The following is a 13,711-nucleotide window of genomic DNA, read 5'->3' on the forward strand; positions in this document are numbered from 1 at the left end:
AGCAAGAAAAGGTCCATACACACATTTAGTCATTCACATTATCATAACTTATTATAACATTGGTTTAATAACACATCACATTTGTATAGTATTCTACATCTAAAACGCATTGGTAAAGGCATTTTTCCTAGGAAAGAACTTTTTTGGACCATCAAGGCAAATATTCTATTAAAGCGTAGTGTGTTACAAAAATACCTTGTGCCTTTTTAGGGCTTTTCCCTCACCCAACCGTTTCAAAATATATTTTTCCTTTTCAAAAAGAACTGATAGGCCTACTATTTCTGTTCACAAAACCTTTGAACACATAAGTGCATTTGCAGTTTTGTAGTTTTGACAGCAAGGCAGAAAAAAGATAGATATGCGACTCTTCCAAAAGAAATACAATGACAAAGGCTTGTTTTTACAAATTAAGAGGAAGATTATCCTCAGAGTCAAGGCACTTCACAGGTAGTATGAATTATATGCAAAGGTATTTGGTCACACCCCACCTTAGTTGCACAGGTGCAAATAATCTTCAATATGAAGTTGAGCTTTAGGCCAGCTGTGAGTCAACCTACTAGTCTGGTGAGGGGTAAGACATGACTTTAGCACTGTGTGACGTAATACGTGTCTGGGAAGAAGTTGTTGAAACTCTGTTTCTCATCAAATCCACTCACAGACAAGGTTGGCTCTTCTTCAAAAACTAGGCCCCAATTTGACAACATCTGTATTCTAACAGCTCTCTTCTGATGAAATCAACATTGCTTCATCGAGCTCCACCTTCAATGGGCATTCAACTGGTTTATCAACTTGAAACTCAGCCATCGTTTAATGCTCGTCACCCATATGGTTTAGTGTGAATCAGTCATGACTGACGTTACAAATTGGAGATTTTGTGACTAGTATTATTGTACATCTTCCAAGGTATTAATTCAAACTTTACGGCTTACTATACTTGGCCCTTGCTTGACATGACTGTTGGAGGTAAGAAATTGCATCTAGCACAATTTAAAGATTAGCACATTCCCTAAAGTGGTATTGGATTGGATGGGCATTTCACAGCCAAGCGACTACCCCAGATTTTGTATATATTCATTTTAGATTTTAATTTGGTATACATTGAGATTTCCAGAAATATAACAAAAAATGCTTCTGAAACACATTCCGTAGCCTAGCTTTAAGGTGTCAGGGAGTGAGGTTTACTCTGCACTGGGTACATTGCGTAGCCTAGCTTTAAGGTGTCAGGGAGTGAGGTTTACTCTGCACTGGGTACATTGCGTACCCTAGCTTTGTCAGGGAGTGAAGTAAAATCTGCACAGCACTGAACCCTCTGGCAACCATTACACCTACAGTGCAGCGGGGACTTGTCCAATTAAGCAGATGAAGCAATACTTAATTTTTTTTTAAATCACAAAAGCGAAAAACGACACATATGGATTCAAACCACATTTGTCTGTAACATTTAAAGATAGATTGATTTCTTACCTGTTGCTGCATATTGCATAGACAAACTGATCAAGTAAGCTGTACAAACAGAGGCCCCATCGGCCGAAATTGAAATAACATGAAGCACAATTTAAATCATAAAGCACTTTAATGGGTGTCAATATGTGTAGTATTCTTTTTTTTATTGGTCAGACCTTTTGCGGCGGACTTTGAAGCACAAATTTGCCATTTTGAATCAATTGGCTGCTCCTTGCACGTTCATGTAAAGATGACTGACAGCAGATCTGAACAGTGTTTATCACTCTCCCTACATTCAGTGGGTTCAAGAGAGAACACAACGATAAAGATGTCCTTGCATTCAGTAAGCATTACTGTGGTTGACAGGATTCTTGCATCTATGTTCTGCTACAAGCTAGAGAGAAAAAGTGCAGTTTAAGCTTGAAGGTAATTTAGACCAACACCTGACACTCTCAGTATCAGGAGACAGGGTCATCTACAAGTTAGGTTTCTCACAAAACTCCTGTTAAACTGGCTTTTTAGCTATGCTTAGCCAATATTAGTTTAGGAGGGTTTTTTTTAACTAGCTAGCTAATTTTATACTGGGATTCAACATTGAAAGATCTGACTTGGATTCAACATTGAAAGAGAGAACGCTTGGAGTCTACTGAATTGTATGCTTGTTCTAACTGAACAGCACAGGAGAACAGAAACAGCTCCTGTTAAAGCAGTGACTTGTAAACGAGTTGGCTAGCTAGTGTCAGCAAAGGTAAGTGAAGGTTTTCCCAAGCCTTTTAAAGCAAGCTTACACCATCTTGGTATTGTTGTAATATTTAATTGCCTTTGAATAGGCTGCACGGGTTGTATCAGCTGAATAACATTTAGGGAGATACTCATTATTAGAAACGTTTTATGACTCGAGAAAATCTTGCTTGTCGGACATTAGGCCTAGTTGGCGAGTGATTGGCTTAAATCAATTTTTATCTGAATGTGTTACACTTGCTAATGAAGTTCATCCAATTGCAGTAGTTTTTTTTAAGCGTTGGTGAACAGCAATAATTATTAAATAACCTCAATCAGTAATACATTCAATTAATTTGATTACATTTTTGATTTGTATTTATTCTGTTGAGAATGGAGAATGGAATACTGTTCATGTTCCCTAAACAGGCACTGTCAGAAATGTATTTTCTACAGCCATTTGGCAATTATCAGTAGGAGTATGACCAAGCAATGCTTGAATGCCGTGATGTGTGATACCTTGAAGGTAAGTCTCATAATTTCACAGTTTACCAAAATTCACCACAAGTCACTGTTTAAGGCCTTATTTTCCCCATGCCACCAAAGCCCTTAGCTTTCTCAGGTTCACAATTGTATTCTTTATACTTCGTTTCAACCACCAGCTTCCACTGCTACAATATAGAGCTGCACGGGTGCTAAATGGGGAGCAACTAATAGCAGCCAATTAATAATTCAAAACCTCCTATTCAGAAACATGACATTTCAGTTGAGCCTACTGTTGCATTAATCTGCTCACATTAGTTGCAAGATGTGACACGTTCACAGAGTGTATGTGGCAACTGTTCAAATCCAGCTATGACTCACTGCCACTGCATGAAGTAATTGAAGTTAAAGAGTTTGACCCACGTGTATAGTCTTAACAACGTTTACTGAAATGCAAACATATTCATACGCCAAAGTACAGTATCATGGTGAAATACATACAGGTAAATACCAGTAAAGCAAAAGCAACAACTTAAACTTAGAAGTTCACACCTTAATTCAAGTGACCAATGCACAGCGGTTTACTTTCGATTCAATTCTCAACCTTAGTGTCATCTTAAATGTACTAGCTACCTTCACAATACTTAATTTTACAATCTGTGCTTCGCTTCGCTTCACGGAACTTTTAAACCATACGTCATTGGCGACACAAGGGATTCCCTAACAGAACTCGAGCTAAATAATGTTAGCAAGCAAGCTATGGCAGTGAATTAAGTTAAATATTATAGTCGTTATTATTTTATTGATGTAAATGAATACGTTCATAAGTGGGTAGGAGATGCAAAACCCTTTCCCTGAACATCGTTTGAGAGAACTGACTCATTAGCTTACACTGGCTTACCAACTTTAACAGCAGGCTGCCAACGTTAGCCGGCTAACTAGCTATCGCTAAATTAACTTCCTAAAGTTGAGGAAACTTGCTGAAGTGCGCAGACAACTTATTGACGTTGTCTCCCTTAACAGAACAGTATAATCTAGTATTTGCACATCATTAAGCTACCTCTAATCCACGACTCTTATACACCATGCGGAGAAAATGTATGCATGAATTTTACATGCAATTTCTGTCTTGAAAGAGTGCTAGATGGCTAGCTAGCCGAGTAGCAACTTTCCAGTTGCAGTGTATTCTTACCAGGAAGTGGCAGCCTCTCTATGCCTCCACAGTCTGGGGTTTGCGATGATGATGGCGGATCTTTTGCTTATTTTCAAGCCAAGGTCGAGCGGTAGTGGAGCTCCGGGGCCTCTCTGGACACGTTCCGAATAAAGACGTCTGTTGTCAACGAGTAAGTCGTAAGGTAAGGCGGTTATGTGCTCAGACACTTTCCCTTAACTGCTCACCATTCCTGACCCGTGCCAGTAATGTAAACATCCCAGCATTCCCAGACGGAGGAAAGGGGCGGGGTGAGTGTTGACTCGCTAACTTTCACTGTCAAAATCCGTTAGCAGCTGTCTCAAATGTAAAAAGTTGCACTAGTAGTGCAACTGTTAATAATGTTCAGTTTCACTATGTTGTCCAGTTATTCTGGTGGTTTCTGTCCCCTGTAGACGAACTTGATTGTCTTGAAACCATCTCCGATGACGACAGTAGTTGTATTTCACAGTGTTGAACAATCTGGTGCGAGAGATGGGATCCTATTGCAAACTAGTAGTTTGAAACTACAGTAGGTGGCCGCAGTAATACAATCCGTAGATTTAGCCATGTGCATTCGTGGTATGAGGAACAGACCATGTTAACTGAAAAAAATACAGATAAGACCAGATTGGTTGGTGGGAAGGCCCTGCGTTAGTTTTAGAGTTGAAATATGAAAGTAGCAATGCAAAAATTCTGAATAAATTCAATCGTGTTTCTTTCATAGGAGAGCAAAGCCTAAGCCACTTCAAAATAAGCATTGGAACATGAAGTGTAATCTTCTTTTAGGCCTAAAGATAAGAACCTTGCATAAACACCTTCTGTTATGAAAATGGCAAGTTCATACTGTGTCATAATTTGTAGAAATTAAGAATCTACTCATTATTGTATGTTAACAATACATTATTTCATTAATACTTCTTCTGTTTCTTTCAATAGCCTAAACAGATTCAACTTATTTTGTAATAGCAAATAGATATAGGCTTACAGATAAGTAAACTCAAATAATTTTGACGAAACTGGGTCATAATTCTCCATAGTTCAAATTTAAAGTAGTTTATGTTGTGAAAGTCCTGACGACTTTCCTGCACACTGAAAGGGTGGAGAAACTTCTGCCTCTGGGGATTAAACAGTATATGTTGATCTCTTTTTCTGAAGTTTCAGAATGATTAAGCATACGTTTTGGTCGCTAATATGAAAAAATGTAAAAGTCCACAGTTGTTCAACTGTGTTAGCCTGTCAGGAAGTGTCCATCCCTGCATGCCTGCCAGTAATTTTGTGTATCCCATATTGGCAGAGTGGGTAGACTCCTATGATGCCTACATCTGAGAGGGGTTTCCAAAAAATGCTAACAGCACCTTTAATTGAATGCCTGTTTTGCATTACAACGCAACTACTCAGTGTATACACATACAGCAGCTGTGCATAATAAAGGCTGTTTTAAAGCTTTAAGTACATTTGTATGTCACTAAAATCATATTGAAATCATTCATTCTTGCATGTTCACATTTAAGACTTTGAAATATGAGCATACGCTGGTCAGAGCATCGGTAAACATATCTGCCTCTGGAAGTGATGTAACTGTTTAGTTTAATATTATATGACATTTCCAATTAGCTGAATGTATCAAGATCTATTAATTAACATTATACAGGAATATACAGCAATAGCTAACACTAGAATGGCAGCAAAGAATATTATTTTATGAAATGATGGTATGAATAAACTGTTTACATCTACTAAACCTTCAACCAACATTCTTTCGCATCTTTACCAAAACCCACTTTAGGATTTTAAATATGATATTAACTCAAATGTCTATTGTCTATTGTATTTATAATAGTATTACAAATGTTGAATGAAATTAATTGTCATTCCAAGAGTGCTACTCTTGTCAACTTAAGATCCTGGAAAAACCATGAAATGTGTATTTGACCAGCTTCTCTGCAGCAGAATGAAATAAGCATTATGTCTAACAGGATGAATTCCACAGCTTAGTTGGCTTTAAAAATTAATATACTACCCTCTGCACAGTGAAATCACTGGACAAATCCTTGTCTTGTTCGTTAAAATGTAGGTGTACGCTTCTGTGCCTAAGGACAGCCCATAAATAGAATGCAGCCAATAAAACACGATGATCATAGGTCCCCATCACAGTAATACTTCCAACAGGGGCGTAATAACATTATTTTATCCAAAAAGTGTAAATGATACTTTACTAGCATATGGTCAAACAGCAACAGAGCAATGTCGCAGCATCTGATATAATAGACAGGGCCTAAAAGGAAGCCAAGCTCCTCATAAACAGTGGCATGAGACTTTGACAAGTCCTGTTCAGTACAGAAATTCATTGACACTACTAGGCCTGCCTTTCTTAGCAGATATGAGGGGCCTAAAACATAAAGCGTCCCTCATAGATGACATATGTTATTTGCCACTTTTTCTGTCTGTATCTAAATAAAGCCTTCCACAATGCACACACATTGCTCTCTCTCTCTCTCTCTCTCTCTCTCTCACTCTCAATCTCTCTCTCCCTCTCTTTGTCTCTCTTTTTTCTCTTTTTCTCTCTCTCTCTCACTCCCTCTATCTCTCTTTTTCTCTTTGTCCCTCTCTGTCTCTTTCTCTCTCTCTCTCTCTCTCTCTCTCTCTCTCTCTCTCTCTCTCTCTCTCTCTCTCTCTCTTTCTCTGATCCTAAACTGACAAAAATTAATGAGGAATGGAGTAAGATGGAAATTCAAAGGCAGTGCCACAAATTACATTTAATCAATGAGCAAATACAAGACACTGGAGGAGAACGAAAAACATTGAAAGGGAATGTATGTTTTGTTCTCCTCATCGTTACAGTTAATAATCAACAAGTGTGAATATTTGACCGTATTTCCCTCCAACTTCACAGCCTCTCTGTTAACCTTCTCGCAAATACAATATTGAAAGGTAATGCTTGCTGTGTTTCTTTTCCTCTTTTATTTTTTCTCTCACTCTGTGTCTTTTTCTTGAACAACGGTTGAAGATTAAAAGAAATGTCTCCGGGAAACCTGTCAATTCTGTTGGTGAATAATGCTGCGTGGAATTTAATGGTATGAGTTATATTGGGTTCCCTCTACACCCACATTTCCTTTCAATGAGATCAATGCGGCACCGATGACAGATAGGGACTGTCTTTAGTATCTTCAAATTTCAGGTTTCTGAGGGAATAATTAGATGGATGTGGATGAAACGCACAGTATCAGACTGCGGGGAGAGCTCCAACAAGAGCAGCCTCTGGTTCGACACGTGAGTCTGTTTTGCTGAAATCTGTTTAATAGCCCTGTCGAATCTATTGTTCTAAAAGTAGCACACGATTGCCTGGCATTAAAACCAATATCAAACTTTTGTGTGTACGTGTGATATTGTTTATTTTGCTGCAAGGGTTTTTTTGGGGGGGGGTTTTGCGGTTTCTGTCGTTTGATTTGAGATTTTTCCGGAACATAGATTGACTTCTGTTCTCTTTATTCACCTCTAACTTTAGTGTGCGTTATTTGCCTTTGTTGGATCAGAATGCAAATGCATGAAAGGAGGGTGGATGGGATATGGGTTTGTAGCACTGTGACTCCATATGCCAAAAACACTGAGCCTTATTTGTTTATTTATTTATATATTTGGGAGGACCTGGAGGATTGTAGAAAAACATTTCTGTGTGTAGCTTAGTGATGGAATTGTGCTAATGAGGGAAACTGTATGATTCTGTCTCGATTTGTGAAAACACTTGGTATTCCTGTTAGAAAAAAAACTGTTTTACTATGTCTGTGGAAGCAAAAATGCCTTCAATTGGTGCATTACCATTTAGATTGTCAATGCCAGAGAACAGCCTTACCACACCTAATGTTAGTTCAGTATTCATTTTTCTTTTTTATCATTATAGAGTATTTCCTCACAAGTTACGCACTTTAACCACAGTTTTTCAAACAGTACATTCAAATGAGTATCCTATTATTAAAGCACTATTATTAAAGCATGTACAATTTTTTTCTTCCCATTAGGTTATTCAACTATTCCAGGTTTTACTTTGAAACCTTTTCCGGAAACTTAAAAGGAATTAATAGACGTAGAGCATGACTAGTGATTGACCTTTCTTCTTATTGTAAGGCGTATTCAAAAGTGAAGCTTAACAAGACCAGACTGTATGATGACATAATCTCTGCTTAGATCACAAGGCTACAACATGACCACAGTTTTGACACAAGTATGTGTTAAAGTGGAGTGGACTGTCTGGCAGAGTCCATGTAGAACATAAATGGTCATGAAGTCCAGATCCCTTTAACTTTTTAATGTCTTGAATACAACTTTCTCGTTATTCCATACAATGCCAGTGCTGAGACATATTACTGACGGAGTTATTGTGGGTAACATTGATGATAACCACACCCATGATAGCATTTCACAGTTTTATGCTAACTTTGTCATTGGCATGCAATGGCCAGTTCGCACTGTACATTTCTGGATTAGTTAATGCTTTTGTGTAGCTCAGTTTATCTTCTGTCCCTTGGATGAGTACCAAATAGGCATTCTTCATTAAAACACATCAATATATGTACACAATATATATATACAGAAATAAAGACACAAAAATATAAGAAAATATGTCCATATATTATGCAGGACGGTTTCATATAATTGTGCACACTAATGATCCAAAAATATTTTATTTTCAGAAAGAGCATAAAAAGTGACATTCTTTTTAATGCTTTGTTATCTGCATTACAAGGTCCAGAAAGCAAAGAAATATGTTCTGACGAGGGCCTTCCAGTGGTCCTCACATGAATTTGTAGCAGTTTTCCTCAGCATACTGTATCCCTCAGGACAGTGAACAGAAGCTGCCTCTTGGCCTCAGAACTCCAGTAATAACTTTCCGTCTTTATATTTGTTGGTTGTCGTTTGTCTTTTTGCCCTTTGAAATGCACGCTGCCTCACCAGTGGACCTCTGATAAATCTTATTTGTTGTAAATAGCATCACAGTGAGGTTATTAGGTTTAATTCAGCTCCCAGAAAATATGCCGGTATTTCACAGTGTTGTGAAAAGCTGTAGATGTTAATGTGTGTATGTGTTTGTCTATGAGAGAGAAAGAGCAAGAGTGAGAATGTATGTGCATGAGTGCCATATCCCTTTTTCCATATGTCTGTGTGTGTATGTACTTGACATTCTCTTGCCTCAATGCCAACAATGTAATCAAAGATGCAAACGTGTCGCTACTTACTATGAATAACTACATCAAAAATCCTTGTGCCGAAAAATTCGTCTGAACCAACAAGTTTGTAACAGTGTGACATAGGCACATTAAGCAAAGAGGTCAGGTCAAAGTCAGCCTCTCTGAAAGCGTCCCCTTAGGAAACAGTGAGGAAGATGTGATCATGCCCCCACAACCTTTCTTTCAAACTTACAAAGCTGTCATCCTGATTGAAGGCCTCTGTACTAATGTACAGTATACTGTCCCTGTGTGTCATAATACACATACGTATCTTAGCGTTGTCATAGCAGATGATGAGTCAATTGGAAAAGTCCTGTGATGCTGTCTCTGCATTTCCCCTGGTCAAATTAGATTCAGGCAGATTGTTCTTTTACTCTACAATAAAACAGAAACTCTACTTATTGTTTGTAGTTAACAAAAAAACAACGACAAAAGTATCTTCTTCAAATGGAAAGTTGGCTTCACAGACCATACCTGGAGTGAAGAATTTTGGCATCAAATTGAACTCAGATCTCAGTTTCAACATTGACAATATCACTAAATCTTCCACATTCTTTCAGGTTAGAAGTATTGCAGCCAGACCTTTATTACATTGTTAGATCACAAGAAGGCATTGGACACCTTGGGGTTTTTAACATTGGCTACTGCAAGTCTGCTGTTACCGATCTGTCAGAAACAATAACTTTAGTTGCTAAGAGCAGAGTATTGGAACACACAGATTAATAAACATATCAAACCTATTCTAGCATGACTTCCAGTTCCTTTCCTTTTCCTTTTGGATTGATTTGAATTCTTGAAATAGTTTTTTGAGCACTTAATGGTCTGGCACTTGCACATTTTTCTTAGTGTGCAAGTGCATATGGCATATGTTGTGTTTACATTTTAGTTTTTCTGAGTTTTAATTTTATGTTACCATCTATGCCTTTGGTTTTATTTATTTGACTTACATTATTTACTTTTATGTTTCCAGCCATAAATTCTGTATTAATGGTGTTTTCTTATTTAATGTACTTTGATATAAAGCTTCTATTACAATTGTATTTTACAAACATTTTTTTCATTCCATTTAAAGCTGAAAGCCAACGGTCTACTGTCCCATGATGCCAAAAAGCTCTTGATTTGATTGAATTAAATTCCCTTTTCATTAAAAAATCGGACATTGTATGAAGCCCTAAATGTTATAGAAAAATGTTATAGAAAACAAACACATATAATCCTCTCCGTTATGGAATTCGAAAAAGCTGTTGGGTATCACATAGGGACTACAACTTTGAGATACAGTGAGTGGATTCTTCTCTTAAAAAAGCAAACCAACCCTTACAAGGTTTTGTGCTTAATGCAATTCGCCCCTCTGTTTCTAATGCAGTAGTTTACTTAACTGATCTTATACCATGTCAGGTGACTGTATATGGATTTCCTCTGATCTTCAGACCAAGATAACAGAAACATGGAATTGGAATTCCAGATGTTTACTACTGTAAACCTCTGTGGATATGATGGTCAGTAAAGTGCAAATATTGCAGTCATTACCAGAGTTTGAGCCACAAGAGCCACAAAAATGAAAATAACTCATGCTCCGGTGTTAGCCAGCTGTATCATACCCACCTTGATTAGTGTGATGGATTAAGGAGGTGCTTACCTTACTCATATTAGCAAAGTTCAGTTAGAATAGAAGAGGGTCTCATAAAAACAATTTTCCTGGTTCATAATACATAACATGACCCTATGTGTTAATAGCTGTTGTAGGTGTTTGTGCAGCCTGCCTTTTTTTAAAGGAAAAAGTTGGCTTGTATGGTAACTTGAGAGGGCCCTAGTGGGCTGAGAGGGAAAGACAGGACTGAGGTGTTTAATTGGATGAAGGAAGTAGTTCAGGAAAGAGTTTAATGTCTTTACAAAGTCTTTGTATAGGCACCCTTTTAACATCCAATGTGCATGCTGACACATACACATCCCACGCTACTGCTTGTGTCAGCCTCTGTGGGCTTTCCTGAGTGCAGATGAAGTCCTTACATTGTTCTCCCCTGTATACAATTCCATGTCAACATATTGTACATGAACTTCAGTCAGAGCGGCATCTGCACTGATGACGCCGTGCTTTCGAAGAGCCAACAGATGGACCACACAAGAAACATTCCTCCTGGAGAACTGAAAGCGAGAGCGAGAGCGAGGTTGAGAGACATCAAAAAAAAGATGACATGTGGTGAAGTTCATACGAATTTATGCAGTCGTGGGATTTTTTGTTGTTCTTGTTTTTCAAAGGTTTTTTTTATCAACAAAAAAAAAGTATTTTCATATGACAAAGTAATTAAACTTAGTGCAGACCACACATCAAACAGCTTCAAATACAACAGTATGTTCACATTCACTGTCTTTGTGAATGTTTATCTTAAGAGGACAAGGCCATTGTCGCCTGGTTTCAAAAATGCCTTAACCGTAATTTCCATACTGACTTTATAGCAGGCCTAATATTATGGACAAATAGCAGAGTCAGAGATGCTGACTGCAGCACCACCGTAAATGTAATGGGGGGAGGGGGATTCTGGGATGTGACACTTTGGAGAAAACCCTCTGAACCACTGTATTACCAACACGTACAAAATACTCACCAGGCCCTCCTCCTGTTCCTTTGGATTCATACCTGGGTGATCTCCACACCTGACTGCATTCATGAACGATGGGCCACTGTCCTCATGACCCCTCTTGTCAAAACCCACCGACTTGTTGCCTGTGGTGGACATATCTGTTGTGTGCCAGGCATCAGGGTCGAGTATCACATGTTGGGATTGTCAACCTTGAGAGGAGAGTGGGCGTGGTTGTGGGTGTGTGTGTTTGTATGTGAGTGTGAATCAAATGACAAGCCAATGTTTCTTTGACTGGTTTGTGTGTGTGTATGTGGGAGTGTGTGTGTGTGAGAGAGATAGAGAGAGAGAGAGAAAGGGTACAGTAGACCAGTGTGTACATGTATCGGTGTAGCGGTAGTGTAGTGTGCACTCACGTTTGTGTGCGACATGGGCAGTATTCTCAATCTGAGATGTACATGCTCTTGCTGAAAAAAGAAGGGGCACTGGTGCAGAACTGCCAGCACCACACACACACACACACACACATGCGCACACACGCACACACCCATACCCACACTCTCACACACACACACACACACACACACACACGCACACAGACACACACACACACACACACACACTAAACTGACATCATATCAGAGGTGCTAGCAGGCTGAGCAAGGCAGCAGACGGGTGGTGGCTCACCGCTCTCTGATCCTGCCAGTCATCTGGTGTCACCTTTCTGTGTTATTTTGCTTGGCTTGTTTTGTTTTATCTCTCTTTTTTAAAGCAAGCCTTTTTTTTCCTTGTGACTGAAATAGTATGCTGTCGTTGTGTCTGGTCAGACACTTGACAAAAAACATCAGCTTTTCAAAAATGTTGAGATACCCCCAGTCCCTTTTCTTTATTACTGACACTGAAATATTTTTGTAGCAGTGCTTATTCTGATGCAAATATGTCATGTTGAAATGATGCTTCATTATAATTGCAACAATTAGGTTTCAGATGTCCTGATTTTTATTCCAGTGAAAGTAAAAACAAATCCTTGGCAGTGTAGTATATGTAACTATTATTAGCTAACAACCAAAAATACAGTCCAACAACACATTTCCTCGAGTGTAAAGTGCTTCAGTGTTCATCATCTCCTGAGGAGACAGACAGAACTTTGGGTGTTTGTTTGTGGAAAGGGTGGAAGTGGGCTTAGGGTGAGCCTGTCCTTGCCCCGGTTCCGTTCCTGGTCATTGCGCCAACCTCTCCCTTTCTCTCTCTCTCTCTCTCTCTCTCTGTCTCTTTCTCTCTCTCTCTCTCTCTCTCTCTCTCTCTGTGTCTGTCTCTGTCTCTCTCTCTCTCTCTCTGCCTCCAAAACCCCTGGTCGACTTATCGCTCGTGCTCTTTGATCTCTTTGTGCACTGGGCTTATCAGAGCAGAATTCTCCCAGGGCCTTCACTGTTGAGGATGCCTCCCGGTTTCACCCACTCTCAAGAAGCCCGTGGAGACACATCTGTTTTGAAACGTATTTTCTTACCGTAAAAACAAAGACCATCAATTCTCTCATCTCTCGGAGGAAAATGCCATACACAGTGCATATTCAACCCAAATTATATATATGTACTACACCAATGTAAACCCCTTTTAATTCAGTGTTTTGACATTTTGTCCAGTGTGTGTATTTCAAATTCTTTAAGCTTGCTGTACATTGTGCTGAACGTCCCCCAGGCTATGTAACCATGAGACTCTCCTGTGTCTGTTTTAAATCTGTGATTATTCAGCCACAGTCGGCTATATGTTCAATCCAGTAACAACAGAAGCCAAGTCTTGTTTTACAGCAAAATTGTGTTAATCCTAACTGTCAACTGACAAAAATAACGACAACAAAAGAAACCAGCCTAGGATGCACAGTCTATGTGTTTGAAGATTTAAAAATATAAATGGCTAATTAAACACATGATTGAGAGATCTGTATGTGTTGTTTAAACCATCCTTTTCAAACAATGAAAATTCCCCCAAAAATGTCTTCTCTCAAGACCAAAATTAGACCACTTTCTGAATGTTCTGTGTCGCCATAACCACACCACACACACACACCTACA

At 38.8% G+C, this 13,711-nt stretch overlaps 1 protein-coding gene across 1 annotated transcript in view; it reads right to left on the bottom strand.

The window, feature by feature from the left end:
- The window catches only part of nek7 (NIMA-related kinase 7), a 67,185-nt gene extending 63,134 nt beyond the window's left edge, over positions 1-4,051 (bottom strand). The window contains exon 1 of the mRNA XM_080833496.1: positions 3,839-4,051. The gene's annotated coding sequence lies outside the window, so the exon portion shown is untranslated. The remainder of the gene's footprint in view (positions 1-3,838) is intronic.
- Positions 4,052-13,711: the final 9,660 nt, after the last annotated feature.

This window comes from Sprattus sprattus (genome assembly GCF_963457725.1).
Source record: "Sprattus sprattus genome assembly, chromosome: 2".
Lineage (NCBI taxonomy): Eukaryota > Metazoa > Chordata > Actinopteri > Clupeiformes > Clupeidae > Sprattus > Sprattus sprattus.